This window comes from Hippopotamus amphibius, chromosome 11 (genome assembly GCF_030028045.1).
Source record: "Hippopotamus amphibius kiboko isolate mHipAmp2 chromosome 11, mHipAmp2.hap2, whole genome shotgun sequence".
NCBI classification, from domain to species: Eukaryota; Metazoa; Chordata; class Mammalia; order Artiodactyla; family Hippopotamidae; genus Hippopotamus; species Hippopotamus amphibius.
This window is the reverse complement of record NC_080196.1, coordinates 89,173,338-89,200,957: the sequence shown is the minus strand read 5'-3', so window position 1 is coordinate 89,200,957 and position 27,620 is coordinate 89,173,338. Positions and strand designations below refer to the sequence as shown.

Sequence of the window (27,620 nt, the reverse complement as noted above, 5' to 3'; positions counted from 1 at the left end):
CTGTCAAATGAATGGAAAACTTGGCTCCTTGGCATCTTTGAACAGAAGTCACAAAATGTCATTGGAGGGATAATTGTTTCATTAGTTCAGTGAAATATTTTATGTATTGGCAGCCAGTTCCAATAGCAGCAAGGCTGTACATTTGCCAAGCTTTCAATATCCATGAATAATGCTTTAGAAAAAGCCTGGCAGAATCTTGTAGACTGATGGGCAGTATATTTAGAGCTGACCAGAAGGGGAGAGGACATTTTAGAATAAAGTTATGATCTAGACAGTAGTATAAAAATTTATATAAGAATGTTCATGGCAGCATTATTCATGAGAGCCAAAAAGTAGAAACAACTCAAATGCCCATCAATTGATGAATGAATAATAAAGTGTGGCATATCCACACAATGGCATATTATCTGGCCATGAAAAGGAATGACGTTCTGAGGCATGCTACCACATGGATGAACCTTGAAAACTTAGGTTAAGCGAAAGAAGTCAGTCACAAGAGGCCATATACTGTATGAATGCATTTACATGAGACACCCACGATGGGCAAATCTACAAAGGCAAAAAAACTAGATTAGTGGTTGCCTAGGGCTGGGATAAGGGAAGGGAAGAAGGGGAGTGAATGATAATGATATGAGGTTATTTTGGGGTGGTGAAATGTTCTAAACTTCAATTGTGATGATCACTACATAGCTCTGTGAATGTACTAAAAACCATTGAACTGTACGGTTTAAATGGGCAAATTGCTTGGTGTGTGAAGTATATCTCAATAAAGCTGTTTTTGAAAAGTAGTAGAGAACATTCATTGCAAAGTTAAACCTCAATAGACTGTGAAAAAAATTAATTTTCTAAATAGTCTTTACTTGTTGCTTCTTGGTAAATGAAAAACCAGATCTCGAAAATCTGGGCCTTTGAACCCCTGTGTGCATAGCCCAGGGAGCCCCACTCAATGTTGAGGATTCAGGATTACCAGATGCTGAAGATGCCAGGCAAGCTGCTACAGTGTGATGTACTCAAGGGAGAAAGCTGTAAATGAAGTGAGTAGAAAGAGTATTCAAAGGACACAGCCTAATGAGGAAGGAAACAGCAAAGTTACAATTATTCTGTAAAATGTACACTCGTACCGGGAAACTTACAGCTTGTAAAAGCACAGTTGTTTTCATGTAGACCTCTCCTGACTAGCTGTCCAGTTTGGGGAACCTTCATTTCAGGCACCAATGTGACTGGAAGGAGTGCTGATCTGGGACTTAGGGCACCTGCGTTCTAGTCCTGGCTCTGTCATTCACTCATCATCCAACAAGCAGTTATTATAAGCCTACTACAGCCAGGCACTCTATCTAGACCTGTTGACTCAAAGTTCAAAGACAGATACCCTAGTTCAAGGATCTCACTTTTCAGAGAAAGGTGATAAAAAATATAAGTGCTGTGAAGGGAAGGAGGGGATTTATTCCCTCTTGAGGAATAAAGAAAGAAGAGATAAGAGGGAGGAAGAGGCTGACCATTAGCTGAAGTTGTGTTGTTTCCTGGTTGTTTGCTGTCCCAGAGTATGTCAGCTCCTTGAGGAAAGAAAGCCTTTTCTATCTTATTCCTTTCAAAAAACAGCTTTATGGAGACATAATTCACCCATTTAAAGTATATAATTCAACATTTTTTAGTATATTCACAGATTTGTACAATCAACATCACAATCTATTTTAGAACATTTTTATTACCCCAGCAAGAAACTCTGTACCCATTAGCAGTTACTCCCTATCCCATCCCCCTCTGCTCTGAGACCTAGCCAACCACTAATCTACTTTCTATCCTTATAGATTTGCCTAGGCTGGATGTTTCATATAAAGGAAATCATACAGTACGTGGCCCTTTGAGACTGGCTTCTTTCACTTAGCACAATGTTTTCAAGGTTCAGCCATGTGGAAGCATGCCTCGGAACGTTTCATGGCCAAATAATATTCCACTGTGTGGGAATACCACTCTTTGTCTATTCATCAGTTGACAGGCATTTGATTTGTTTCCACTTTTTGGCTCTTATGAATAATGCTGCTATAAACATTTGTGTATGTTTTTAAGTAAGCATATGTTGCCATTTCTCTCGGATATACACCGAGGAGTGGAATTGTTTGGTCACATGGTCATTCTGTTTAATCTTTTGAGGAACTGCCAGACTGTTTTCCAAAGTTCACTATTTTACATTCCTCCCATCAATTTCTCTACATCCTTGCCAACTCTGGTTATTTTCTGTCTTTTTTGTTTGTTTGTTTTGTTTTGTTTGGCACACGGGCTTAGTTGCTCCGTTCCATGTGGGATCTTCCTGGAGCAGGGATCGAACCTGTGTCCCCTGCATTGGCAGGCGGATTCTTAACCACTGTGCCACCTAGGAAGCCCTATTTTCTGTCTTTTTGACCATACAACCCAGTGAGTGTAGTCACCTCAGTCAATTTTGTATCCCTAGTGCCTCAAAGAGAATCCTGCACAGGCAGATGTCAATTTATTTGTTGAATGAATTTGAGAATATTTGTCATTTTGGGGTTTCCCAAAATCTGACCCCCTTTCCTTTTGAGGGGGGTAATCTAATGATTACTGGAGTGAAGCATATCCCATTTACAATATAGATGTCAAAAAATGTCTGTTCCTTACTTTCCCAAACCTGCCTGCAGTTAGAACAAGGGACGTATGTTAAGCTTAGTAAACCTAATGGATCTGCCACAGGCTTCAAAGAGGGAGTCCTAGTAATAAAAAAAGTAGGTTTGGTGGAGAATCCATTCTAGTGGCAATAATAGGCACTGCAGTGGCATCTGGTTTCCAGGGGCAACAGCGCTGGTAGTGCCAGTGGTGGATGGTACCTGTGTCCAGTGCTATTGAACTGGAAGTGTAAGCTGAGGTACCCTGGTGGTCACCTCCCTCAGTGTGTTGTGCCATGATATTGGTTGTGATCCTAGCTGCTGCCCAGACTTCCTGTTCTTGCTTACTGTCTGAGCCTGTTTCTGCAGACTTCCAGCAATTTTGTCAGCCACCCAATACCCTTTCACAAATTCCCTTTTTTCCTTAAGTCAGCAATGTCAATTTCTTCTGCTGCTTGCAACTAAGAAACTTGACAAGTTACAATGAATCTTGGATGGTAAATGGGTGGGGGATGTATTGATCAATGGGGGGCTACCTGGAAACAGTGTTTTGAAGTATGAGTAGAGGTTCGTCAGGCACAAATGAATTCCAGGCAGAACAAGGAGCACGGCGTAGGCACTGAGGAATGGGAGAGCGTGGTGTACTGGGAAAAACGCCAGGAATTCAGTCTGTCTGGGGTATAAGGACAAGGTGGGGAGTGATGAGGTGTAAAGCTAAAGAGACTAGCTAGAACAGATCGTGAAGGATCTTTTGGGTTATGTTAAAGAGCCTTGATTCTATTCTTTTTAAAAAAAAACTATCAATTTAATCAACATAGTGACATCATCAGATTTGCATTCAGAAAACACACTAATTTTTAGAAAATTCTGGCAGGAAGGAGAAAGAATTGGAGGAGAGGAAGACCAGAGATGGGAAGACCAGTTAAGGGGCTATATAGCAAGTGTTACAATGAATGATGCTGAAGGTTTGAATCAAGGCAGTGAGCTTGGACAAGAGGCATTAGATCTGAGATATGTTAAGGAGGTAGAGGAATTTTTGTCCTCAATGTACGAATTCAGAAGCAAGGTCACTGATCAACCCAAGGTTCTGGCTTAACTGGGAGGTGCTAGTACAATGCAGTGAATGAAATAGACCTGTTCCTACCTTTGCTGTGGTAACAATTACTCTACATTAGGCCCTGTTTATGTCTTCTCAGATGTTTTGGGCCTCTTGCTCCTGTCTCAGCTACCACCATGAGTGACTTAGTTAAGTCCTTTGTGGTTTGACAGCCCAAGGCAGACCAGCCATATACCAACAGTTTCTTCCCACCACTTCTGGATTCCAGGGAAGGGACCTGCTTTCTGAGTGGCTATGAAAGAATATGGATAACACAACTGGGAAGTATGGGAAAGTCAGCTCCCTGTGGGACAGGCTTTGACCAATAGGAGACAGGAGACATAAAATTCCCCCTTCCTCGGATTGTTCCAAGGCATGAGTCCTCCATACTGTCTGTCTGGCCAAGTGGTTGCCCTGCCAAGAGGCTGGCTTTATCTCCTCAAGGCTTGCCATGAAGCAGTGCTCAGCACAGTAACGCATCACTGGGCATTGCTCTCCATTCCTCCTTGCCTCTTCCTTGTTCCTGCCCTGGGATAATATCTCCTAAAAAAAGTATCAGCATCCTTGCATCAGGCTCTGTTTTCTAGGGAACTGGCTAAAACACACCCAGAGAGGAAAACAGATGTTGATGAGTTCAATTTTCACACGCTTTGAGTTTGAGGGGAAATTATCCATCCGTTCAAAAATATGTATTGAGTTCCTCCAGGTATGCTTGAATTAGGGATATGGTGAACAAAATAGACATGCTTGAGTAGGGATGCTCTGGTGAACAAAACAGACATGTCTTCTGCTCTTAAAGAGCTTACATTCAGCAGAGAGAAGTGACAAATGATAAATCAGTACAGAAATAAGTGGACATGATAATTCCAGATAATTATAAGAGTCTTAAAGAAAATTTTTAAAAGGTGACATGATAGTGTGACTTGTGTGTATGCTGTGGAGGGGGGTTGTTCTGACTGAGATTGGGTGGTCAAGGGAACAGAGAATAGGTAGATGCAAGAGCCTTTTCCAGAAGGAGGAGCAGGTCTTGCACAGGAAATGGCTGGGAGAATAGATCTGGAGACAGACATATCTGTCTACTGTTGGGGTTCAGGTGTGTAGAGTAAATTTGCCCCATTTTAGCTGTGAAATAGTTGATCAGGACATGCATAGAAGGTAAAAGGGAGTTTAAAGAGAGTAGCAAAGGCATAGGTGAGGCTGTAGACCAGGGACAGGTGGGCAGTGTCAGAGCAGGAAAGGTAAGACACTATATGTATAACCCCTGACACAAAGTGGTCATGGGACTTTGGAAAAGCCTGGGCCTCGGTTTCCTTAGATACAAAAAAAGAGCATTGGTCAGGCTCTGCTACTGTATCAAGGCAAGGAGGAACTGATAGGAAACTTCTATGTAGCTATGTTATTCACCCCTTGCAATCCACCATTGAAGTCTTTAGGACTCAATAGCAATCGGTGCTCTCCCATCATTTAACTACATTCTGGCCACTCATCAGCTAACACAATCGTCAGGCTCTTTCAGCAAAATGTCTTTTTCATAGCTGAGGACTCCTTACAGTAAGGACAAACAATTGGGGCTCATTAATTCAGTCGTTAGGACACTGATTATGCATCTATTGTCTACTCTAGTCAGTTATGTTAAATAAGCTCTTTAGTCTTCATCAGAGCAATTATGCTAATAAGGCTGAAATTTTCTAAGAGTATTATACCTTCATACACTTATCCTGCCTCGCAGCAGCCTGTCTCAGTCAATATTGTCACACACAATTATAATCAAGGCATAAGGCCCTATTGTTGACATCTGACTACCAAATTATCCCTCTCACAATAGAACTTTAAATAATTTGTCCATTGTTTTTCCACGGTTTAGACATTGGGCCGTTCAGCTTTTTCCAAAATATGGAGATCTCAGATAACATTTAAATGCCTTATGGGAGTGCTCATTGCCCTGGAATTGTAATCACCCAAGTAATATTTGAACAATCATTGGATTAGCTATCCAATGATAAATTATCCAGTGATTCTCTATGCTTTTAAATGTACAGACAAGAAATATAATATTATCAGATGCCTGGAGAATGATGTGAAATATAACTTGTTTTCTCCAAATGTTTTTCTCTCAGCCAGAGCCAACTTCTTTCCCAATGTCATTATCTTTAAATCTAAAAAACCTATTTGCAAGTTTTATCTTCTTGAATGATTTGGCTGTGGAATGAGAACTTTCCACCGTGAACAACCAATGCTTTTATGATAAGCACGTAACAGATACCTGATAAATACTTGCTGGAATCCTTTTTCCTTGCATATGCTTTATTCTTATCTCCAGCATTTCCCATCAGTTATTAAATATTTTTTATTTTTAATTAAATTTAGTATGCGAATGAGGACTCGTGCATGTATGTGTATGTGTGCGTGTTTGTAGAGGCAGGTGTACACATCTCCAACATAAATTCATTTAAAACATGAAATTTCATTGTATTGAGATAAAAATCCAGCTGGTTTCTTCATTTATAACAAAAGAAACCCTACACACTTGTTCTTTACAATTTTTACTTAGGTTATCTCATTTAGTCAGTGTCCTTTCAGCTGGAAATAACTGGATCTTTCTTTAAGATGTAGTAATACTGCAACTTAGTTCCATGAGGATGAACAAGTATAAAGATTGGACATTGACAAGATACTCAATAGTTGTATTGAGGGCAACTACAAACTGGAAGGATGGGGTAAAGCCATTTGGGTTAGCGTTAGGGTTTGAATACTTGCAGACCTGTGACACACATACAGCCTTTTTCTGCCATACAAATGCTGTATTTCACATTTCTTCAGTTACATGGTATTTTTTATCTTAGGTTTTGGGGAAACAACTGAGAACAAGATGCTTGCTGTCCTTGCCCTTCAGGAATTTATAATCTAAATGGTGAGACAAAACACTTACACGAGAAGTTAAAAAACTGCTCAAGACTAAACTAACAGATCAAGACATTAATCAAAGCAAAGTCATAGTATGTAAATCATTCTGACCATGGAGTAACCAGGAAGAGCTTTACAAATTTAGCAGAGAGGAGATGGAATATAAGTTCTAGCTTTTGAAAAATCAATACATGCATATATATATATGTATATATATGTGTATATACATGTAGCCTTTAAAACTTGACAGAATTGATGATAAAATGTAAATTTACCAATCACGACTTCAAGATTCTCTTTCTAGAAGCAACCAGCATTACCATTTTCCTTACACGTCTTTCCAGTACATTTTACTACTTTTAAATAGATTCTGATTTTGATTTTTCAGTATCATGCATAACAAAGGGTTAAACAAGGTGTCTATCCATATAGACATAAGACTTAGTCAGTATAATTTATACAGTAGGGACCTACTGATAGGTCTTGAGGTACCCTAGTGAATTTCCAAGTTGACTGTTGCCACGGCAATCCCTGCTCCATCTGCCTTCAGTTTCTATCTTGACCCACTTTGGCTTAGATGCATTTCTAGCTGAGTAGGCACGTTCCTTTTCTAAGCCTTTTGGGGACTGCATTGGTAGCCAGATTGCCCCTCCTCCCCTTCCCTCAATTCTACAAATCCTGGAAGGCTTCCTAAATGGAAGAGTTAGGGATCCAAAGTCTGACACTTTGGAGAGATGGTCTTAGTCCTCAAGCATATTATCCATTGAATTAATGTGCCCCTCAAAGTACCTAACTTCCATACTGGGAGCAGATTCTTCTGGAATTCCAGCCAGATCTACTTCTGTTTCTACTTCTACTCACCCACATGGACAGCCAAATGCAAACCCTGGTCACATAGGAGAAAACACTTGTGTGACCCAGGATAGCTTTTTATAGGCCATTTCACATAAAAACTGTTGGCTTGTGTTAGTAGGGAGAAGGACCAAAAACCATAAACAGTCTTCCTACTTCTAAAGCGAACAGCCTTTGCCCTAGAACATCCTCCCTGGTGGCTCTGGGAAGTGGAAAGAGAAGTCTTATGAGGTGGAACAGCTCCACCAATTGGCTTCCTAGATCTCCTTCACAATCCGTTTTTAAAAAGGGGTGAGTAGAGCTGCCCCTAAACTGACAAGGGGAGACACCACCCTGGAGGTAAACTTCTGAAGGTAGCATTTCTGCTGAGTGGGTTCATCTCAGCATACGTGCTTGCAGGCAACAAAAAGGAAGAGAGGATAATGATGTTGGTTTTCTTTTTTTTTTTTTTTTGGTTTTCTTTTAACTTCAAAGCCCTGTGCTATTCACTTTCATATTTCTTACTTTATTTAATCATCACACAACTATATTTCAGTAGCTATCATTGCAGGTGAGTTTCACTTGTCAAAGGTCACAAATTTGGAGCACAGCTGCATTCAAAACTACAATTTGCCTGACTCCAGGGTTCATGCTCTTCCATCACAAACTTTCGATGAGAAAATTACTTCCATGTTTGAAGACAGAGATGGTGGAAATGCAGGAGATTTTTAAAGGATAATTGGAAAGCCTGTAAGACGCAGAGGATGACCAAGTCTCTCTCCAGGTTCCACTTAAGGTACGTACCCTCCCCAGGGAAGCCTTCATTTCTGAAAAGAAAAAATATATTTCAAGAAGTCTTACTGTTTGAAATGGTCGCCTGGTACTTCCTGCTCACTGATTTGTATTGCTAGTGCCCTTTTATCTTGAGTCCCCGGTTAAATCCACGAAGTAAGGAGTACATGAGAGTGAGTGCCAGATAGGGAACCAAGAACGCCGTGCTCTAGTCTTGTCTCTGCCACCAACTACTTAAGTGAGGTCAAAGTTTCTTTCCAACTTTAGTTCTATGGTGTTCTCTTGCCTAACACAGTAGGTGCTTAATAAATGCTTCATGTGATTGGTTGGGTTCAATATTTCGGCAGCGGCTCAGGTGTCTGTAAGGTAAAAGCGACCAAGTTACCCGACTGTGGTTATGACTCGACGGGCTTCGGGAAGCGAGCGGCTTACAGATTTGTCGTGCAGACGTGTGCGAGGATGGGCCCTAAGAACAGCGCCTGAACAGTGCAGAAATGAAGGCGAAGGGAAGATAACTCAGCAATTGAGAGGCATCGTGCCAGGCACTTATGCTCTAGACTTCACAAGGACCACTCAGAGCATGCATGATTACCACCATTTTTAACGAAGACTGAACCAAGGTTCCGGTTAAAAGAGAAGTACCTGGCATCCCCCTTCCCCGGCCCCACTGCCCAGAAAAGATCTCCGCCCTGGGCTTATTTACATCTCGGACCCCGCCCCCGTTTACCGCCACGAGGGCCCCGCCCACTTATTCGCAGAAGGGCGCGCCCAGTGCGGGTCCAACAGCCGGGCTCCTTGCAGAACCCTCTTCTGCCCCGGGCTCGTCCCGTCCTTGGCCCCCCCACCCCCGCGCCGCGAAGAACACGTATCCACTCCCGGCTTGACTACGGAAGGTGGGCCAGGCGGCCCCCGACAGGCCCCACCCAATGGCGCTGGAGAGAGACCGGGAGGGAGACCAGGGCCGAGGGAGTGAGGGACGGGTGGTCGCCAGCGCGGCAGGTTACGCGCCTTCCCCTCCCCTTCCCAGAGCCTCTCGTGGGAGCGCGCCGGAGGCGAAGCCAACCGAAACCGCGGCCGTCCCACCCTGCCCAGTCCTCCGCCACCCGCTCGGCCGCGCCTCGCCTCACGCTCTACGGGGGAGGCGGGACCAATCAGCGAGCGACGTCTCCCTTCCGATTCGAGGCCCCCGACGCGCGGCTCACACCCCGAGCACCTCGTGCGCTGATTGGCTGCGCGCGCCGCCGGTCCGGCCGGGAGGGCGGGGCGGCCGAAGGGAAAGGAGGTGGGGAGGTAGTGGCCCGCGACTCTCCGAGCCCCGCTCGCGCCCGGCCCTTCCCGGCCGCTTGGCCTCCTTCTTTGCCTCCTCCGCTCTCCTCGTCTTCCGTGCGCGCCGAGCGCTGCGCTCGGCCGGCGTGCCTCGCGCCCTAACGGGCGGCCGGGGGCGCCAATCAGCGGGCGGCAGGGTGCCAGCCCCGGGGCTGCGCCGGCGAATCGGCGGGGCTCGCGGCCCGGGGTGGGAGGCGGGTCTACCGCGCGGCCGCGGCGGCGGAGGAGCAGCTCCCAGCCAGCAGCCAGCGAGCGCCAAGCGAGCCGCCCGGAGGTGGGTGCGCCGCGCCGCTGCGGCCGGCGGCGGAGGGCGCAGGGCGGAAGCGGAGGTGGGCCGGCGGGCGCGGCGGGGGAGGGCTCGGCCGGCGGGGCCGCCCGGGGTGGGGGCGAGGCGGGCGCGCGCCCGAGGGGAGGAGGGGCGGCGGCGGGACGCGCGTCCCCACCCCCTCCTCCCCGCGGGCGGCGGCCGGGCCCGCGCCCCCTCCCCGCGCGCCGGGGCCGCCTGCCGGGGGGCGGGGCGGGGCGGGCGGCCGGCCGGGCGGCCGCGAGCGTGTTTTCAGTTCCGCCTCCAATCGCCCCTTCCCCTCTCCCCTCCCAGCCCCTCATTCCGTTCGGAAGAGGAAGGAACAAAAGGTCCCGGACCCCCGGCTCTGACGGGGCGGGACCCGGAGCCTCGGTCCAGGTAACGCCGCGGCGCCCGGCGGGCCCTCGGGGCCGGGGTGTGTCGATGCGGGACTCGGGTCGGCGAGGCTGGCCGCGTCCCCTGGCCTCGGGGGCCGGGGGCTGGGGTGTGGCGGGGCCGGGGCCGGGGCCGCGGGGCGCCGGGCCCTCGGGGTGCGGGAGCGCGGGGCGGGGCGGCCGGGGGGGACGGGTTCGGCGCCCGGAGCTGCCCGCCCGCCCGCCCGCGCGCGGCCCGGGGCGGCGGCCGGCTGTGGCCCGTCCCCTCCGCCGCGAACACACTCGGTAGTTTGTGCTTGTGATTTTCGAAGCCCGGGGGGACAGAGCTCTGGTTTCGGGAGTTGTTGGGAAGCCGAGTTAGGAGCGTGCGATACTTTGCTTCTACTTTTTTTTTTTTTTTTTTTTTTTGATGCTGTAACCTTTGTTAACCACTCTGGTCTCGGGGTTCTGAATCGCTTGTGTGTGCGCTCACACACACGCACACGGCTGATACTCTGTCCAGATCCTTCTCTACTCACTTGTGCAAGTTGCTCTGTGAGCGAGCCTGTTCGTTTCTATCACACGCCTTTAGAGAGCACGCTAATTGATTTCACGTATTTCAGACTTCGTTTTCAAATCTGCAACTTTAATTGTTTTGTTCTCTCCTGGGGGATACTGCCCTTGGGTTGAGTACTTTTGTGTTTTACTTACTTAACCCTTTTGTGGTTATGGTTTCTCTTTGAGCCTAAACAAAAGAAAAACAATACTTAAGTTGGTTGTGTTATATCTTCCTGTTGGCCCTTTAAAAGCTAAATACTACCCGGTTTTGTTATCAGCTAAACCTTTATTTAAAAAAAAAAAATTTCCAGGTAAAATGAAAATGAAGCAGCATTTTCCATCTAAGTCCTGTCATGTTTGTTACGGTTTGGAGTATCCTAAATTTTGGTGTTTTCAGCTTTTAAAACGATACAGGTAAAGTAATAATAAATAAATAAGTGATCACACAAACTCCATCTTTTCAGAAATGGTCTCGGAAATTTGAATTTCCAGAGTTCTGAAGGATTTTATACTCTTAGTTACTTCTGATTTCATATGAATTGAACCTTCACCACTAATTGTAAAGGTGCTTTCCTTGAGACTAATAAGATAATAATACACTTTCTGTTATTCTGAAAATACATTAGCTATTGCTCTAGCTTTGATCACCTTTAAAAAAAAAGTTTTCCTTACATAGATGTGTAAGGTAAATAGTTAAATTTGGGAAGTTTTGATGTGAATAAATAAATAAGTGAAGCAAATATACAGCGACAGGAGAAATAATGTAAAATGGATTTCATAAATGTGTCAGGGTTTGGGGATTTTATTTTCCATTTGCCTTAAAAAAATGCATACAAGATATTGATAGAATTTTCTCCACCAGAAGGTCGTTTAGCAAACATTTATATTAAATTCAGGAAGTAACGCTGATTTTTAAAGTTCCTTAGCTTTTTTGCCATAAAATTAGTTGTGGTAGTAAATAAGAACAGTTCAAGTCTGTGGGCATTTCTAAGGTGATTGTCCACTTACTCTCTTAATGTTAAAATTGAGTTTAAAGTAATTCATTGGTATGTTTTAATTAACGTAATGTGATTGGAAACATCCACTTCTGGCCTTGTTTTAGTAAGAAATTGCTGTTATAACTTGTTTTTTATACTTTGTAGCTGTACCTTCTAAAGTGATTTCAACAAAGGTGTTCAACAAAGTTTGATTTTTTCAAGGTTGTGAGTTACCTGTACCTAGTCATAGTCAAATCTCTACACACACAATCTGTAAGTTTCATCAAATAATAACCTTGTAAGAAACTGTGCAGAGTAATTTCCTGTTTGTGGCTTGTCAGGCTTGGTATGTGCTTTAACTGTTAAGTAGGAATTTGGGGATAGTTTTGTATATATCAGCAGAAATTCTCTTTAGTAAGAACAAAGGTTGTTTCTGCTTCAAGATGGCAAAAGGTCCCCTTTTCATTTTCATATTGTAAATATCATAAACATGTTGCTAAAATCTTGTTACTTCACATTGGGGGAAAATCTGTGAGTGAAAAATAGTTTAGCTACCTAACCTGCTGATCAAACACCTATTGAATTTTTACATTTTGCAGATATTTTCAGCTTTGGCTTTTATAAAGGTGTGAAAGCACTCCTTATTCTTATTTGGTTTTGATTCTGTTGGTTTTGTACGTTAGGACTTCTAAGGCCTCATTTTGTAGCAGCTTTTTTATACAGGTGTTTTTGTAATGCATATAAAAGCTGTATTTAGTACAGTCTGGCAGATGGAGTCTTATTCATATTCTTGGGACAAGAGTCATTTTTAGAGGATGGAGGGGGCATGTCTTTTGATGGGAGTAGAGGAGCCATTTTTATCTGTAAGAGGAAAGATGTTTTCCAGTAAGTATTGCAAAGGTGTGTCAGAAAATGTGAAATAAAAAGATTTCAAAACCAGTTCAAGAGAGGTTATGCATTTCTTCAACAACTAACTTGTATTTATTGAACAGGTAACATTTATTTATTAAACAGTAAGATAGTCTTTTGCTGTGTGTCACGCCCTGAGCTAGACGATAAAGTAACAGGGAACAAGTGTACCCCTGTTCCTTAATGGAATTAGAAAAGTGGAAAGTCTTTGCATCTTCTTGCCCTGTCCGCCAATGTCTAGAGTAGGAAAGTCACGTTAGTGTACAGATTGAGGGAGATTGTAATACAGGACTGAGCCAATTCCTAAAGTGTGCTTGCACTGCTTTCTTTATTGTATAGAGGACAGCACTAGGGAAGGTGTCGCTAGGGAAGGTGTCACGTGTTAACTCATTGTCACTGGGAACAGGTAGTGTATTTTTGGGAGGTTGGGGGAAGTCGTCATCATTTTTGCAGTCTCTACAAATTGAAGATATGACCAATCTTTCAGAGATATATTTGTTGCTGAGCAGGTAAACACTTGTAGAGCTAAGCCTAATTTGGCCTTAGTTTGATTATCCATTGCCTTTTATTGAAACTGGTTAGGGAAAGAAAGCAAACCTGAATTGGTCAGGTTCTAATGAAAGAATCAGAAATAAAGTATAAAAACAATTAGCTAAACGAAGATAAGGATTGAGCTGCAATCTTGTGTAGTGGAAAGGCCCTGGGTTTTGGAGTCAGAGACCTAGGTTTACATTCAGTTTCTCAGTTAGTATATTGGGCAAATTACTTAACTCCTGAGCCTTGGTTTTCAGACTGAAAATGGAGCTAATAACACCTACCGCTTAAGTTTATTACAAAGAGTAAATGATTGTGATGAAGGTACCCTAGAACAGTGCCTCAAACATAAGGGTCTTCTCAGAAGATCTCTTTTGTTCTCTTCTGATTGTAGCTTCCAATTACTTTCTTTCTAATTCAGGTGATTTTCCTACACTCTTCTCCTTGAGCTATTATAAAATACATTTGAGAAACAGACACTAAGGGAAAAGGCCTAGGGTAGCCAAATTGTCCAAGTCCATACCTTACAGCTCTAGTCATAGGAGAGCCATTGCGACCCTTAATTAGAACCTGTTGGAATTTATTTCAAATGTTTCTAACAAGCAAAGTTATCTTGCTTCTAAACCCACAGTAGATTAGAGACAAGTAGATTGTGGGTAATGTGGGAGGTTGAGGGGGTCTAGTGGGTGTGGGGTAGGAGGATGGGGAACTGTTAGCCTTCTGTCTGTTGTAAGAAAAAACATAACAGCCTGGTGAGGATAATAGAGAGAATCTACAAGACACAAAAATAAATACTCAGAGCCTAGCTAGCATGTCTGGAACCATTCAGTGCAGGACCAGACCTGAAAGCATAGTAATGAATGTTCATCAATTAGGTTAAATCATATTTGGGAAAATCTATTTAAAGAGCACGGTAATCTGCATAATATACTTTAGATTGTCTTTCAGGATGATTAACAAATTTTCTTAAAGGGGTAGAACACGGTTCTAATAACTTCATGAAAGATCCACAGTACCTACTCTGACCAAGGTGCTATTCATTTGTTGTGCCATTTGGAATGCTGTGATTCTAGACAGAGAAATCTTTCATGCTAGACCAGTAGTAAAGAAAGGTGATCTAAATGGTGTAGCACCCCCGTGCCACACCTTTTCTTTGGAATAAATCATTCTTTTTGTCAGTCTGCAGGGGTGTCATGTACAGCTTTTCATTCAGGTTTTAAGGTAAAGTTGCTAGAGATTTCTAGGACTGAGCAAGTGTGGACAGTTGGCTAGTCTGTCAGTTGAGGGCTTCATGCCTCTTATATGACTTCTGTCGAGTGTTAGCCTTGGTAATATTTTTGAATCCTCCTCTTTCCTGTCTCAGGGTTACTTTGTAAACCATCTACTCCATCAAATATTTATTGGTGACTTTGTAATTTATAGCCTTAGCTATTTGGGAAAAAAACCAAACCAACACAGGACTTTTTTTTTTTTTAAAGTAGTAGTACAAAAGTTATCCAGCCTTTTTTGTTTAAAAATGCACAGTTTGAGGCTTACTGCTTATCTCTGATCAATTTTGATCATCTCCAGATTGTTATAATTGTGATGTGTTCAATTAGGACATGTTTCAGTGCTGACGATTGGTAGACATCTCAAGGATAGCTCTGAGCTTCAATTTCAGTTATTTCATGTAGGAAGAATATAATTTTGCCAAGCCAGATGGATTTAGACCCTGCCTCTGGTTTGGCTAGTTAGCCAGAAATTGTAAGGTAGTTAAGGTAATTGTGGCTTGCATACTTGACTTACTTTCTAGAGGGTACGGTTCCTCTTAGATATAAGTGAGCCACACTGATAGGACAGATGCCTGGTGATTTTAGATTTCTCTTTAGGTTTGTGCTTTTAAGAAAACAGAAATCCTAAAGTGATTCATTCTCATTAAAATTTGTGAGTTTACTATGATATTGTCACTCATTCTTCCAGCTAGTTATGTAACTTTCAAAATCTTGGAATTACTTTGGCCTCAAGACTAGAACAGTGGAAAGTGAGTGCAGGCTTTAGTTTTGATCCGTTCAGTACACACGTCCAGTTTGCATCTGAAAACCTGCATTTCCTTAAAAAATCTGAGGTGCCCTACTGCAACCTCTCTTCTCTTTTGTGGGGAGGACATAGCTTTAGGTTTAATATATTCAACTAGTAAGGAAGAATAACTGGAAGGAGCCATTGGAAATTCATCAAATTTATTACCTTAATCTGAGGAAGTAGCATAGTAAATCTGTGATCTTGTAGTTTGCCCGTTTAAGATAAAGTACATTTGCATATGCTGTTTCAGCTTTTTCCAGAAAATTCTATAAAGAGATAATGGTTACGGACTTGTAAATATTAAGGAAATGCTCTGTCTTTAATCACATCCTTCATTACAAAATGTGGGGCGGTGAATCTGGTTTTCAAAGTTCACAGACTAAACTCCTGATAAATGGTGCAACAGAAGCTGGGCCCATGGGCTTTCTCCCTTGATTTGAATGAACTATGGAAACTTTTTTGTTGACTAGAGATGCTCTATCTGTGGCAGTGAATGCAAATTTTCCATGTTTAGACCAACCTTTTACTTTATAGACAGGTGGTTAGGCTGTAGGTCATGTAAGCTGGCCAATTAAACTTTATTTTATAAAATATTTAAAGTATCAGGAGGGTCCCGTTTTGGCCTGAGGTTTGTGCATTGGCCGTTTTGGCCTGAGGTTTGTGCATTGGCCATTTTTGCTCTAAACCAGTTTTCAAATCTAATACATCCACAAACCTGTATGCACACAACAGCAACCAGAAAGAAAGCTACCAGCAGCTGCATCAACATTACACAGAGTCTCAAAATGTAAGGAAAGTGGCAGTTGCTGAAGCCCTGCCTGCTCATTTTTCCTTTGGAAAGCCTTTGAAGCTCTAGAGGAATAATAGATCATAGAGAAGAATCTTTGCTCTAGACCCACACCATTCAGTATAGTAGATACCAGTCACATGTGGCTATTTAGCACTTGAAACATGGCGACTTTGAGGAAATGAATGTTGAATTTAATTTTAATTTAATAGAAAGTTCTGTTGGGCAGCGTTACTCTACTCTTTGCTTTAATTGCACTTTTACATCCTGAGGACTTGTACCCAGTTGATGTGGGCATAAGTTGTTGCTTCAGCAGAAGGTCAATACACAGACTCTGGGAATTTGGAGGGAGATTGAAGTACTGGATATTTGTGCTGATTGAGTCTGGGCTTGTGTAGTCTTTCAATAGTTGGGTCCTTTTTTACTATCTGGGGATGATAAACTAGTATGTAATTTTATGTTTACAAGCTGAATATAGACCTGTGGATTCCACACAACTCATTAAAGGTGAAAGGGATGTAACTCAGGTAAAGAACAGATAGAGTCTTTACACAGCAGTCCCCATATAATGTGGACTTTCACTGAACTAATGACCTGCTTTTACAGTTAAATTCAAGCTCTGACATTAGGTTTTAACAGTCCGTAAAATTGCACACATGAATGTTTTCTCTTTGCTTTTTGTTTAAAAGGCACATTACCCGTTGTTCTCCATGGGGCCAACGTAGGTTTCCAATTGGCAGTGTCTTTCCTTACTAGAATACAACTTTGGGGAAAAAAACATAGTTACAGTGAGAATTGAGAAATCTGTTTTTGTTTTTTTTTTAAACTAGTTTTTATTTCTTTAATGCTTTCTATTGTCCTGGTTTCTTTGACTAAAACAGTTGTAAAAATCCAGGTCATTAGTACATCTTGCTTTTTTTCTTACCTTGTGTGACACATGTTTGAATGTGGATTGCCAAAATCTAATAGTGATTTTATACTATTTCAGCAGGAACTTAGGTATTCTTTATGAGGTAGCACCATCACATTTCAAGTATTTTATGTTGAAATATCTAACTTGATTTTCTTTCAAAATAAATATATAGGTATTTGGGAAATATTTTGTATTTACAATTTGAAGATATTTGAAATCTACGTTTACTTTCTATACCTAATGACTTCCTTTGTTCTAGACTTGAACTTTATGAAGTGTTTTTTGCCACTCTTTTTCATTTTCGCCTTCCTGCTGCCCTTTCAGAAGTCATTACCGAATTCTGAACTGCCAAGTTTAGCAGTCTTTTCTCCATCATCATACTACTTTCTGAAGTGTTTGCGTCATTGACTATACTCTCTTTCTCTCAATTTCTTAAAATCACACAAAGAGACACAGATTAGGCCCATTCCTCCTGCTACAAATGTTGGATAAAATGTAAAACTTTTTTTTTTGTCATGTATATATATAGCTTATCTAGTGAGGGAGGGAAGAGAGGGAGAGAAAAATCCCCAGGTACCAGAAGCTTAGAAAATCAGTTAGTGTCAAGGAAAAGCTGGCCTTAGGAAGTTTATTAGATAAATAATTCAGTAGCTGGGGCTGGGGTCATAATGCCATTTGGGGAAAGGAGATAAAATTCTGGGAACTGTATACTAAAATATATATATCTGTATCTCTATTCTGATATCATTGAAACTTCTGTGGCCTCTAGGAAAAACAAGCCTTAAGCTTCTCTATGGAAAAACTAGAAAAACACTAGTCTTTGTAGATGGACTTAAACATCACATGAAGGCCAAGCACCGTAAATAAGAAGCAGACACTAGCTAGATCTAGACTAGTGGGTTTTTAAAATAGGTAATACATTATTGTATTCAAATTCAAAATTTGAAATTCAAAAGATACAAAAGAATATACAGTGAAAAGTCTCTTTGCAAGCCTGTCCCTGCCACCCAGTTGTCTTTCCAAAGGCAAGTAGCATTACTAGGTTTTCTTGTATTGTTCCAGAGATTTTATGCATATATGAGCAATTTTGTGCTTATATTACCTTTCAGTACAAAACTGGTCCTGTATTTTGCTTAGTAATGCATCTTGTAGATTATTCCATGTCAGTACATAATGAGTACTTTTCAACTTTTGATTGCACAGTATTCTTTTGTATGGGTGTCTATAATATATTTCATCAGTCCTCTGTTGATAGACATTTATTTCCAGTCTTGTGGTATTAAAAATAGTGCTGCAATAAATAACTTTGTTTATACATCATTATACACATGCATAGGATAGATTTCTAGAAGTAGGTCAGAGGATATTTACATTTGTATATTTATTTTAGGGAATGTACTTTATTCATTCTTTGAATAGGTAATAAAAGCACATGGTGCAAAATTCAAAAGGAACAAAATAGTAAATAATGAAAAGTAAGTCTCCCTCAGATCTCTTACCTCCTCCTACCCAGTTCTGTATCCTTCTAGAGCTGCTGTGTTCAATAGATAGCCGCTAGCCACATGTGGCTCTTGAACACTTGTAATGTAGCTAGTCCAAATTGAGATGGGCTGCATGTGTAAAATACACAGTACATTTTTAATACTTAAAAAGAGTGTAAAATATCTCCATTTTTAATACGGATTACACTTTGAAACTATTTTAGATATGGTAAATTATTAAAATTATTAAAATGATTGCTTTTAACTATTTTTTAGCTAATAGAAAATTGACAATTATATATGTGGTTTGCATCCTATTTCTGTTGAATGGCACTGGCCTAAAGAAATTCCATACATATACAAACATGTCTGAATGTATGAGGATTCCTCTTATCAGGCAGGTTTTTTTTTCCTTGTATTATAATCTGTAGGATCAGAAATCTCGATGTTGGTTAAAACATACCGGGAGGTTCTTTATCGTTACATCGACTGTCAACATTTACCATGATCGTAGTGGGTCTCATCAGCGAAAGTCATGCTTCCATGGACTTTTACAGTGTTTGTCCACTTTGGAGAGAAGCCTGGTATTATTCTTGCTACATGTTTTTGAACTTGCTCATCTTCACTGGTTGCCTACACCTAGTACACAGCAGTTGTCCTGGGATCCCTCTTCACTGTCATCTTATGGGGTTCCTTAGCCTTTCTCCTTTGCTAGATGTGTTCTTTTGCTCTCCCTTCTTTTGATGAAACACATCCTTCAGGACTTTCCTTGAGAGACCGTGTATATGGGTAATATTTGGAGATGTTACATGTCTGAGAATACCTTTATTCGATCCTGGATGGGTAGTAGAATTCTAGGTTGAAAATAATTGTTTTTCTGAATTATGAGAGCATTGCTCTGTTGACTTCACTTAGTGTTCTGCTGCGAAAATCAAATCCATTGTGATTCTTTTCTATATGACCTTTCAAAGAATTTATCCCTGGAAGCTTTTGGCTCTTCCTTTGTCCTCAGCATTCAGAAGTTTCACAGCCACTAGCCTTGATGTGGATGTGTTTCATCCGTTGTCCTGGGGTCTTGATGGGCCTTTTCAATCTGGAAACTCCCAACTTTCAGTTCATGGGATATTTCTTGATTTCTTTGATAATTCCTCCATTATCATGTCTGATGTCTTTCTGGAAGTTCTGTTTGGATATTGGACCTCCTGAACTGGTCCTCCAGTTTTCTTCATTTTTCTCCATTTTTTCCCCCATTATTTCTTTTTATTCTGCTTTCTGGGAGGTTTCCTATAATGTATCTTCCAACCCTTCTATTGTCGTCCCCCCTTGTCCCCCCCCCCCCCCCGCCCCATTTCTGCTGTCAAGCTGTCCAAGAGCTCTTCTTTTACTCTGAACATTCCCATATCCTCTTTTGTTTCTCTGGGTATAGGGATGTTTTTGACAATGTTTTCTTTCTCTGTATAGTCTCAAACTTCTTGAAGTTGCGTTTTTCTGTTTTTGCTTGCATTTTTCCTCAGATAATCCAGGTAATCCTTGATTAAGAAGGTAGGGGTCTAAAAAGCTGATTGAAGACTAAACATGTGGGTGAGGCTTGTCTCCTTTCAGTTTCACTGTAGAATGATCTGAGTAGTGGACTGTTTGTTGTTAAACTCTCAATATTAGTATCTGTATGTTTTTCCTCCTGAGTGGGTCAGATACCCCAGAGAGGAGTCTTGATCTGACTAAATGGGTAAAGGTCTGGCTGCTAGTATTTTGGGAGCCTGAACTCAGTGGAGGAAGAGGTTGGGGAGTGTCTGCTTTTAGCATGCTTGCGTTCATTTACTCCCTCTCTTCTTCTGATGGGAGCCAGGCCATCTCCTAGTCCAGGTAGACTGTTTTACTCTCTGCCAAGAATAAACATTTCGTCTTCTGGAGAGAAAGAGCAGCAGTTACCCAGTGGCATAGAGCGGGGGAGCAGATCTAAGTATCTGATTGCTTCTCAAATATCTCTCACCCAATCCTACCTATTTTATCTCCCTCCCCCTCCTGGCCCTCAGTTCTTGCTATGACTGGTGGTGTCTGCTGCTTAACCTTTTGAGAATTCTGCTGTGTAAATCAGGATGTTTCTCCACAGGGAGCCTAGAGTTAGTAGTAGTCTCTGATCTGTTCACAGTTATTACTCATCCATCCATTTTCCAATTATCAAAGTTTTGCTTGTTTTCTTCTTACTCTTTTTCCTATCCGCATGAGATTTTCTTTTCTTCTTTCTTTTTAAATTCCTTTATTGTGTGTTATTTTTGTTTTTGTTTGCTTTCTTCACCTGCAGCCCACTAAGTAAAGTTTTCTGTTAAAAAGTTTTTAAGGATAACTCTCTGAAAGAAGTGGAATAGAATGTATAACTCCAAATCAGTGGGGATGAGGGGGTGGAAATGAAGAATATGTGATCATTCAACTCGAAGGCAGGGAAGGAGGAAAAAAGAAGCAAAAAAACTGCTTAGGAATTAGAAAACAAAATCAGAAGATGGAAAATAAGCTTAAATATTTCTATAAACCAATACGTAATTTCAGATTAAGCTTGCTGGTTAAAGGAGAATGAAAACTTTTAAAAATTAAGAATGAACTAAATGCTTTTTATTAGTAGATACTCTTGAAACTATGATGACATATGTAGTTTTAAAGTAAAGGAATGCAAAAAGATGTACTAGGCATAATCTCCATTGGAGCTGCTGTAACAGAATTCCATAGCCTGGGTGCCTTACAAACAGTAGAAATCTATTTCTCACAATTCTGGAGGCTGAGAATTCCAAGTTCAGGGTACCAGCAGATTTGGTGTCTAGTGAGAGCTCACTTCCTACTTCATAGGCAGCTGTCTTTTTGCTGTAACCTCATATGGCAGAGGGCGCAAGAGAATTTCCTAGGGTCTCTTTTTTTCTTTTTTTTTTTTTTTATTGTGGCATACGGGCTTAGTTGCTCCGCGGCATGTGGGATCTTTCCGGAGCAGGGATCGAACCCATGTCCCCTGCATTGGCAGACGGATTCTTAACCGCTGCGCCACCTAGGAAGCCCTAGGGTCTCTTTTATAAGGGCATTAATCGCATTCATGAGGGCTCTACTCTCATGACCTAATCACTTCCCAAAGGCCCCAACCCCAGATACCATCACACTGGGAATTAGGTTTCAACATATGAATTTGGGTGCCGACCAGGGCAGGTGTGGTAGGGATAAGTCTGTAGCAATCTATACAGTAACATTGGCAGAATTACAAGGATAAGTCAACAAGTGTGTAATAATCATAGTAGGAGATTTTAACATACCTCACAGTAATTTAAGAAAAGATAGATAAAAAATAAGATTATACAGGGTTTGAAATGTGCAATTAGCAAGCATGCAACAATTACAGAAGATATATTCTTTTCTGGTACACATGGAGTTTTATAAAACTTGGTTATGTATTAGACCTCAAAGCAAATGTTGACCAATTCCTAAGAATTTGCACATTACAAATCATGTCCTTGGGCCCTAGTGCGGTTAAGTTAGAAATATTACAGGAGGATAGCAACAACAGCTCCCAAATTCATAATTGTATGCTGAAAAACATATTTCTAAATTTAAGAACAACTCATAAAAATTAGAAAATGTTTAGGATGATGAAAATACCACCTATCAAAACTGGGATGCAACAAAAGTTCATTTGCCTATCTGGAAAACATAGGACCGTAAATGTTTATTAAAGAATTAAAAATGTTTATTTAGTAGAGAAAAATAAATGAGTTAACTATGCAATGTAATGAGTTAGAAAAGGGAAGGAAACAAAGTTGAGAAATATTAATGGGGGAAAAATAGATATAAATGGAACAACTCAAACTTAAGGTGCTAAGTTGAAAAGGCTAAGTTTGCCAAGATAGAGGAGAAAAAGAAGGCACAAATATATTAGAAATGAAAAAGGGATAGGACTGTGGCCAAATTGAGATTTCGAAACTAAGAACACTGTTCAACAGATTTTTGCCTTCAGATTGGAAAACACGTAGAATGGAAATTTCTAGCAAAATAAATGACCAAAATTGGATTAAGAATAAGGAACTTGATTAAACTTGATTAGATTATAATTTTGAAATTTAAATTCATAGTTAGAAATTACACCAAAATGAAATTAAATAAAAATCCAAAAACAAAAAACCCAAACCCCAAGTGAAAATCCCAGATGGGTAAGTTCTCCAGAATTTATAAGAACCTTGGGACTTCCCTGGTGGCGCAGTGGTTAAGACTCTGTGCTCCCAATGCAGGGGGCCGGGGTTTCATCCCTGGTTAGGGAACTAGATCCCATATGCATGCCGCAACTAAGGAGCCTGAGAGCTATGACTAAGAATCCTGTCTGCTGCAACCAAATAAATAAATATTAAAAAAAAAAACCCAACTTACGAAGAACCAGTAATTCCAATGTTATACAAAATGTCATAAAAAATATCAGAGAAATTCATTTCGGGGCAAGTGTAGTATCAGAAGAGAAACATATAGACTACATCTCATTAATGAACATGGCAATAAAATTTTGGGTAAAATATTAGTATTTGCTCAAAACAAAACCCACTGTGACTAATTAGGGTTTGTCTCAGAAATGTAAAAATGATTAAGCATTAGAAAACCTGAAAATGAAATTCATCACATTAACACATCAAAAGAGAGAAGCCATATGATAATCTCAATGTGTGAAGGAAAGCGTATGATAAAATTCAGTATTTTCCTTTTCTTTAAGAACTTTTATTGAGATACAATTGAAATACAATAAACTGCATATACTTAAAGTGTACAAGTTGATATTTTTTTCTTATTAGTAATATATATGGCAATCCCAATCTCCCAATTTCAGTAGTTAGTCTCGACAAAAATTCTTAGAAAATTAGGAATATAAGGGAACTTGCTTAATTTGAGTAAATGATGTTAGTTAAGAAACAGAAGTATACCTATGGCATGATTCCAACTCATATAATTGGAACAGGTAAAATTACTTTCATAGGAATCAGGGATGTGAAAGATAGATTGACTCAAAAAGGACCCAAGGAATCTTTCTGAGATGAAGAAAATGTTCCGTATCTTGACTGGGATGGTGGTTATATGGAGATGTATATTTATCAGGACCCATTTAATTATATATTTAACATCTCTGCATTTTATTGTATGTAAGCTGTGCCTCAATAAAGTTGATTTTTAAAAAAAAATACAGTTGACCATTGAACTGTGCTAGTCCACTTTTTTTTTTATTGAGATACAGTTAACATGCAATAAACTGCATATATCTAGAGCATGCAATTTGGTATCCCAATCTCCCAATTCATTCCCCCCCAACCCTCCCCACTTTCCCCACTTGGTGTCCATATGTTTGTTCTCTATGTCTGTGTCTCTGTTTCCGCCTTGCAAACTGGTTGATTTGTACCATTTTTCTATAGTCCGCATATATGTGTTAATATACGGTATTTGTTTTTCTCTTTCTCACTTCACTCTGTATGACAGTCTCCAAGTCCATCCATGTCTCTAGAAATGTCCCAGTTTCCTTGCTTTTTACAGCTGAGTAATATTCCATTGTATATATGTACCACATCTTCTTTATCCATTCATCTGTTGATGGACATTTAGGTTGCTTCCGTGTCCTGGCTATTGTAAATAGTGCTGCAATGAACATTGGAGTGCATGTGTCTTTTTGAATTATGGTGTTCTCTGGGTATATGCCCAGTAGTGGGATTGCTGGGTCATTGAATTAAAATTTTTGAAATAATTGAGTGTGCTCTGTTTTCTACTGTATTCTGTTTTTATTCTCTTTTTTTCTCTTCTTTTAAAACGATACTTCTCAAGATCAACTAAGTTGATTTCGTATTCATTAATGGTTCATAACCCTCAGTTTAGAGCAATGGCAGAGGATAACATGGTAAAATGTCTCTTTTAAGTGTGTGTGTGTTTGTGGATTCTACGTGGATTTTTTTTTTCAGTAACTATGTACTACACCATTCATGGTTGGTTGAATCCTCACGTGCAGAACTGTGATATGGAGGGCTAACTGTAAAGTTATATGCAAATTTTTGACTTCGTGGGGGGTCAGCACCTCTAACTTCCTTGTTCAAGGGTCAACTGTATATAAAAACCAATGCATTACTATATGCCATCAACAAACAAAATTTAAATTTAAAAAAGCCACCCTTTAAAATGGCAACACAAACTACAAAATACCTAGGAAAAAATAAAAACATATGTGGGACTTTAATGGAAAAAATTATAAGATCCATATAATATTCAATTATAAGACGATATACTTGTGTTTCTGAATAGAAGGCAGTATTGTATCGGATTTCCTCCATTTATTTATAAATTGTGTCATTCCAATTAAAATCGCAGGAGGTGAAAGAGAATTCACTTTATCAGATACCAAGACATATTCTTTAGCTTTAATGGTTAAGACATGATGATATTTGTCTTAGATATAGACTAATGGAAGGAAAGAAAAGATTCAATATATGGTGCTGGTGTACGTGATTATTTCTGTTGGGGAGGGGAAGATAGCTACCTCCCACCATACACAAAAATAAATTACAAGTGTGAAAAGCAAAACCTTACACTTTGACTTTTAAAAGGTGACAGCATATGAAAGGATCTTTACAAAGGTACAAATGTATACATATGATTTAGAATACTGATAAATTTGAACACATTAAAGTGAAATACTTAAGTATAAAAAAGACCATCAAAAGTCACTTGCTAGGTGAAGATATATGTAATTAACAAGATTATTATTCAGAATATATAAATAATTCCTGTGAATTAAGAAAAAGATGGTAAATGTGAACAAATGATTCAAAGGAATAGGATCCTGAAAAGTCAGTAAACATGAAAATATTCTCAAACTTCCTAGTAGTTGGGGAAGTGCTGAACATTGACTGCTAAACATGGACAGCCTTTTGTGTTGCACCCATCCTTTTGACAAAAGTTTGAGGGACCAAATGATGTGTTAGTGATACTGAGTAAAATAGGAACTCCTATTTTCCTGGTTGGGAATGACAATTAGTGTAATCATGTTGATAGTACTTGGTGAAGTTGTATGTGTGCATGTCCTACTATGCAGCATTTCCACTCCTTGGTATATGTCCTAAGGCAGTGGTTTTCATATGTTTTTTACACCCATGGTGGGAAATATATTTTATGTGAGACACAGACTGAATTAAAATTTTTTTTCTTTAATAACTTTTATTGAGATACAATTGACATACAATAAACTGCATATATTTAAGGTGTACAATTTGATATTTTTTTTCTTATTAGTAATGTATATATGGCAATCCCAGTCTCCCAAGCCCCCCCCCCCCCCCCCCCCCCCCCCGCTTTCACCGCTTGGTATCCATATGTTTGTTCTCTACATCTGTGTCTCTTTCTGCCTCGCAAACTGGTTGATTTGTACCATTTTTCTATATTCCGCATATGTGTCAATATACGATATTTGTTTTTCTCTTTCTAACTTACTTCCCTCTGTATGACAGTCTCTAGGTCCATCCATGTCTCTACAAATGTCCCAATTTTGTTCCTTTTTTATGGTCAAGTAATATTTCATTGTACATATGTACTGCATCTTCTTTATCCATTCATCTGTTGATGGACATTTAGGTAGCTTCCATGTCCTGGCTGTTGTAAATAGTGCTGCAGTGAACATTGGGGTGCATGTGTCCTTTTGAGTTATGGTTTTCTCTGGGTATATGCCCAGTAGTGGGATTGCTGGGTCATTGAATTAAAATTTTTGAAATAATTGAGTGTGCTCTGTTTTCTACTGTATTCTGTTTTTATTCTCTTTTTTTCTCTTCTTTTAAAACGATACTTCTCAAGATCAACTAAGTTCATTTCATATTCATTAATGGTTCATAACCCTCAATTTAGAGCAATGGCAGAGAATAACATGGTAAAATATCTCTTTTAAGTGTATGTGTGTTTGTGTGTGTGTGAGGTTGCATTGTAAAATTGTATTTCTCACTGTGGGGCTTCTTTTTTGATCAAGAAGTTCAAAAGTTTCTGTCCTTAAAGAGCTCTCATATATGAATGAGAATATATATGCCAGACTACTCATGGCAGCTTCTGAGAGTGGAAAATTGGAAACCAAAAGAAGACTAGACAGTGAACTGTGTTGGAGTCATACAATGGAATACTGTATGACAGCTAAAATGAATGCGCCAGAGTTGAGGATTATATACGTATCAACATGGATAGTTACAATACTGAGTGAAAAAGGTGAAGTGACATGAGCAGTGTTAAAATTTGACACAAATTTGTAAAATGTGCAAAACTTTATTGTATGGATACCATATGTAGTGACCATCTCTGAGAAGCAAGAGGGAGGAGAGTGGGATCATGAAGGTGTTCATAGGGGACTTGAGCTACATCCATCTATCATGCCTTATTTCTTATAGCTGATCAAATACTGCAAAATGCTGAGAGTTGACAGCTGGATGGGAGATCCAAGGGTGTGTCAATATATTGTGTTGGCCAAGAAGTTTGAGTTTTTCCATAACATCTTACAGAAAAACTTGAATGAACTTTTGGGCCAACCCACTATATATTGTTTTCTTTTTTTTAAAGTATTTATTTTATTTATTGGTTGTGTTGGGTCTTTGTTGCAGTGTGTGGTGTTTCTCTAGTTGCGGTGAGTGGGGGCTACTCTTTGTTGTGGTGTGTGGGCTTCTCATTGAGGTGGCTTCTCTTGTTGTAGAGCACGGGCTCTAGGCACGCAGGCTTCAGTAGTTGTGGCATGTGGGCTCAATATTTGTGTCTTGCAGGCTATGGAACGCAGGCTCAGTAGTTTGGCCCACGGGCTTAGTTGCTCCGCAGCATGTGGGATCTTCCTGGATCAGGGTTCAAACCCATGTGCCGTGCATTGGCAGGCAGATTCTTATCCACTGAGTCACCAGGGAATTCCCCCAATATATTTTTGTATGACTGAAATATTTATTTGTTTTTTAAATAAACGTCCCAGCCACAATAAAACCCAAGATACCTGGAGGAATAAGTAAATTTAATGAGATGTGTAAGACCTTTATGCAGAAAATTAGACAAATGGAAATATCTCATTTTCATAAATAGGAATACTCACTGTCATAAACTAATATACATTCATTGTACTTCCAAAGTGCTATAGGGTTTTGGTGGAATTTCACAAGCTCAAATTAAAATAACTA

At 40.3% G+C, this 27,620-nt stretch overlaps 1 protein-coding gene across 7 annotated transcripts in view; it reads left to right on the top strand.

The window, feature by feature from the left end:
• Positions 1–9,703: 9,703 nt before the first annotated feature.
• SMAD2 (SMAD family member 2) overlaps positions 9,704–27,620 on the top strand; it is a 90,098-nt gene continuing 72,181 nt past the window's right edge. For 4 of the 7 annotated variants that reach the window (XM_057698125.1, XM_057698123.1, XM_057698124.1 and 1 more), the window contains exon 1: positions 9,704–9,841. The gene's annotated coding sequence lies outside the window, so the exon portion shown is untranslated. Of the gene's footprint in view, positions 9,897–10,165; positions 10,250–27,620 lie in introns of all 7 variants that reach the window. The other 3 variants (XM_057698117.1, XM_057698122.1, XM_057698118.1) reach the window with 3 other exon arrangements.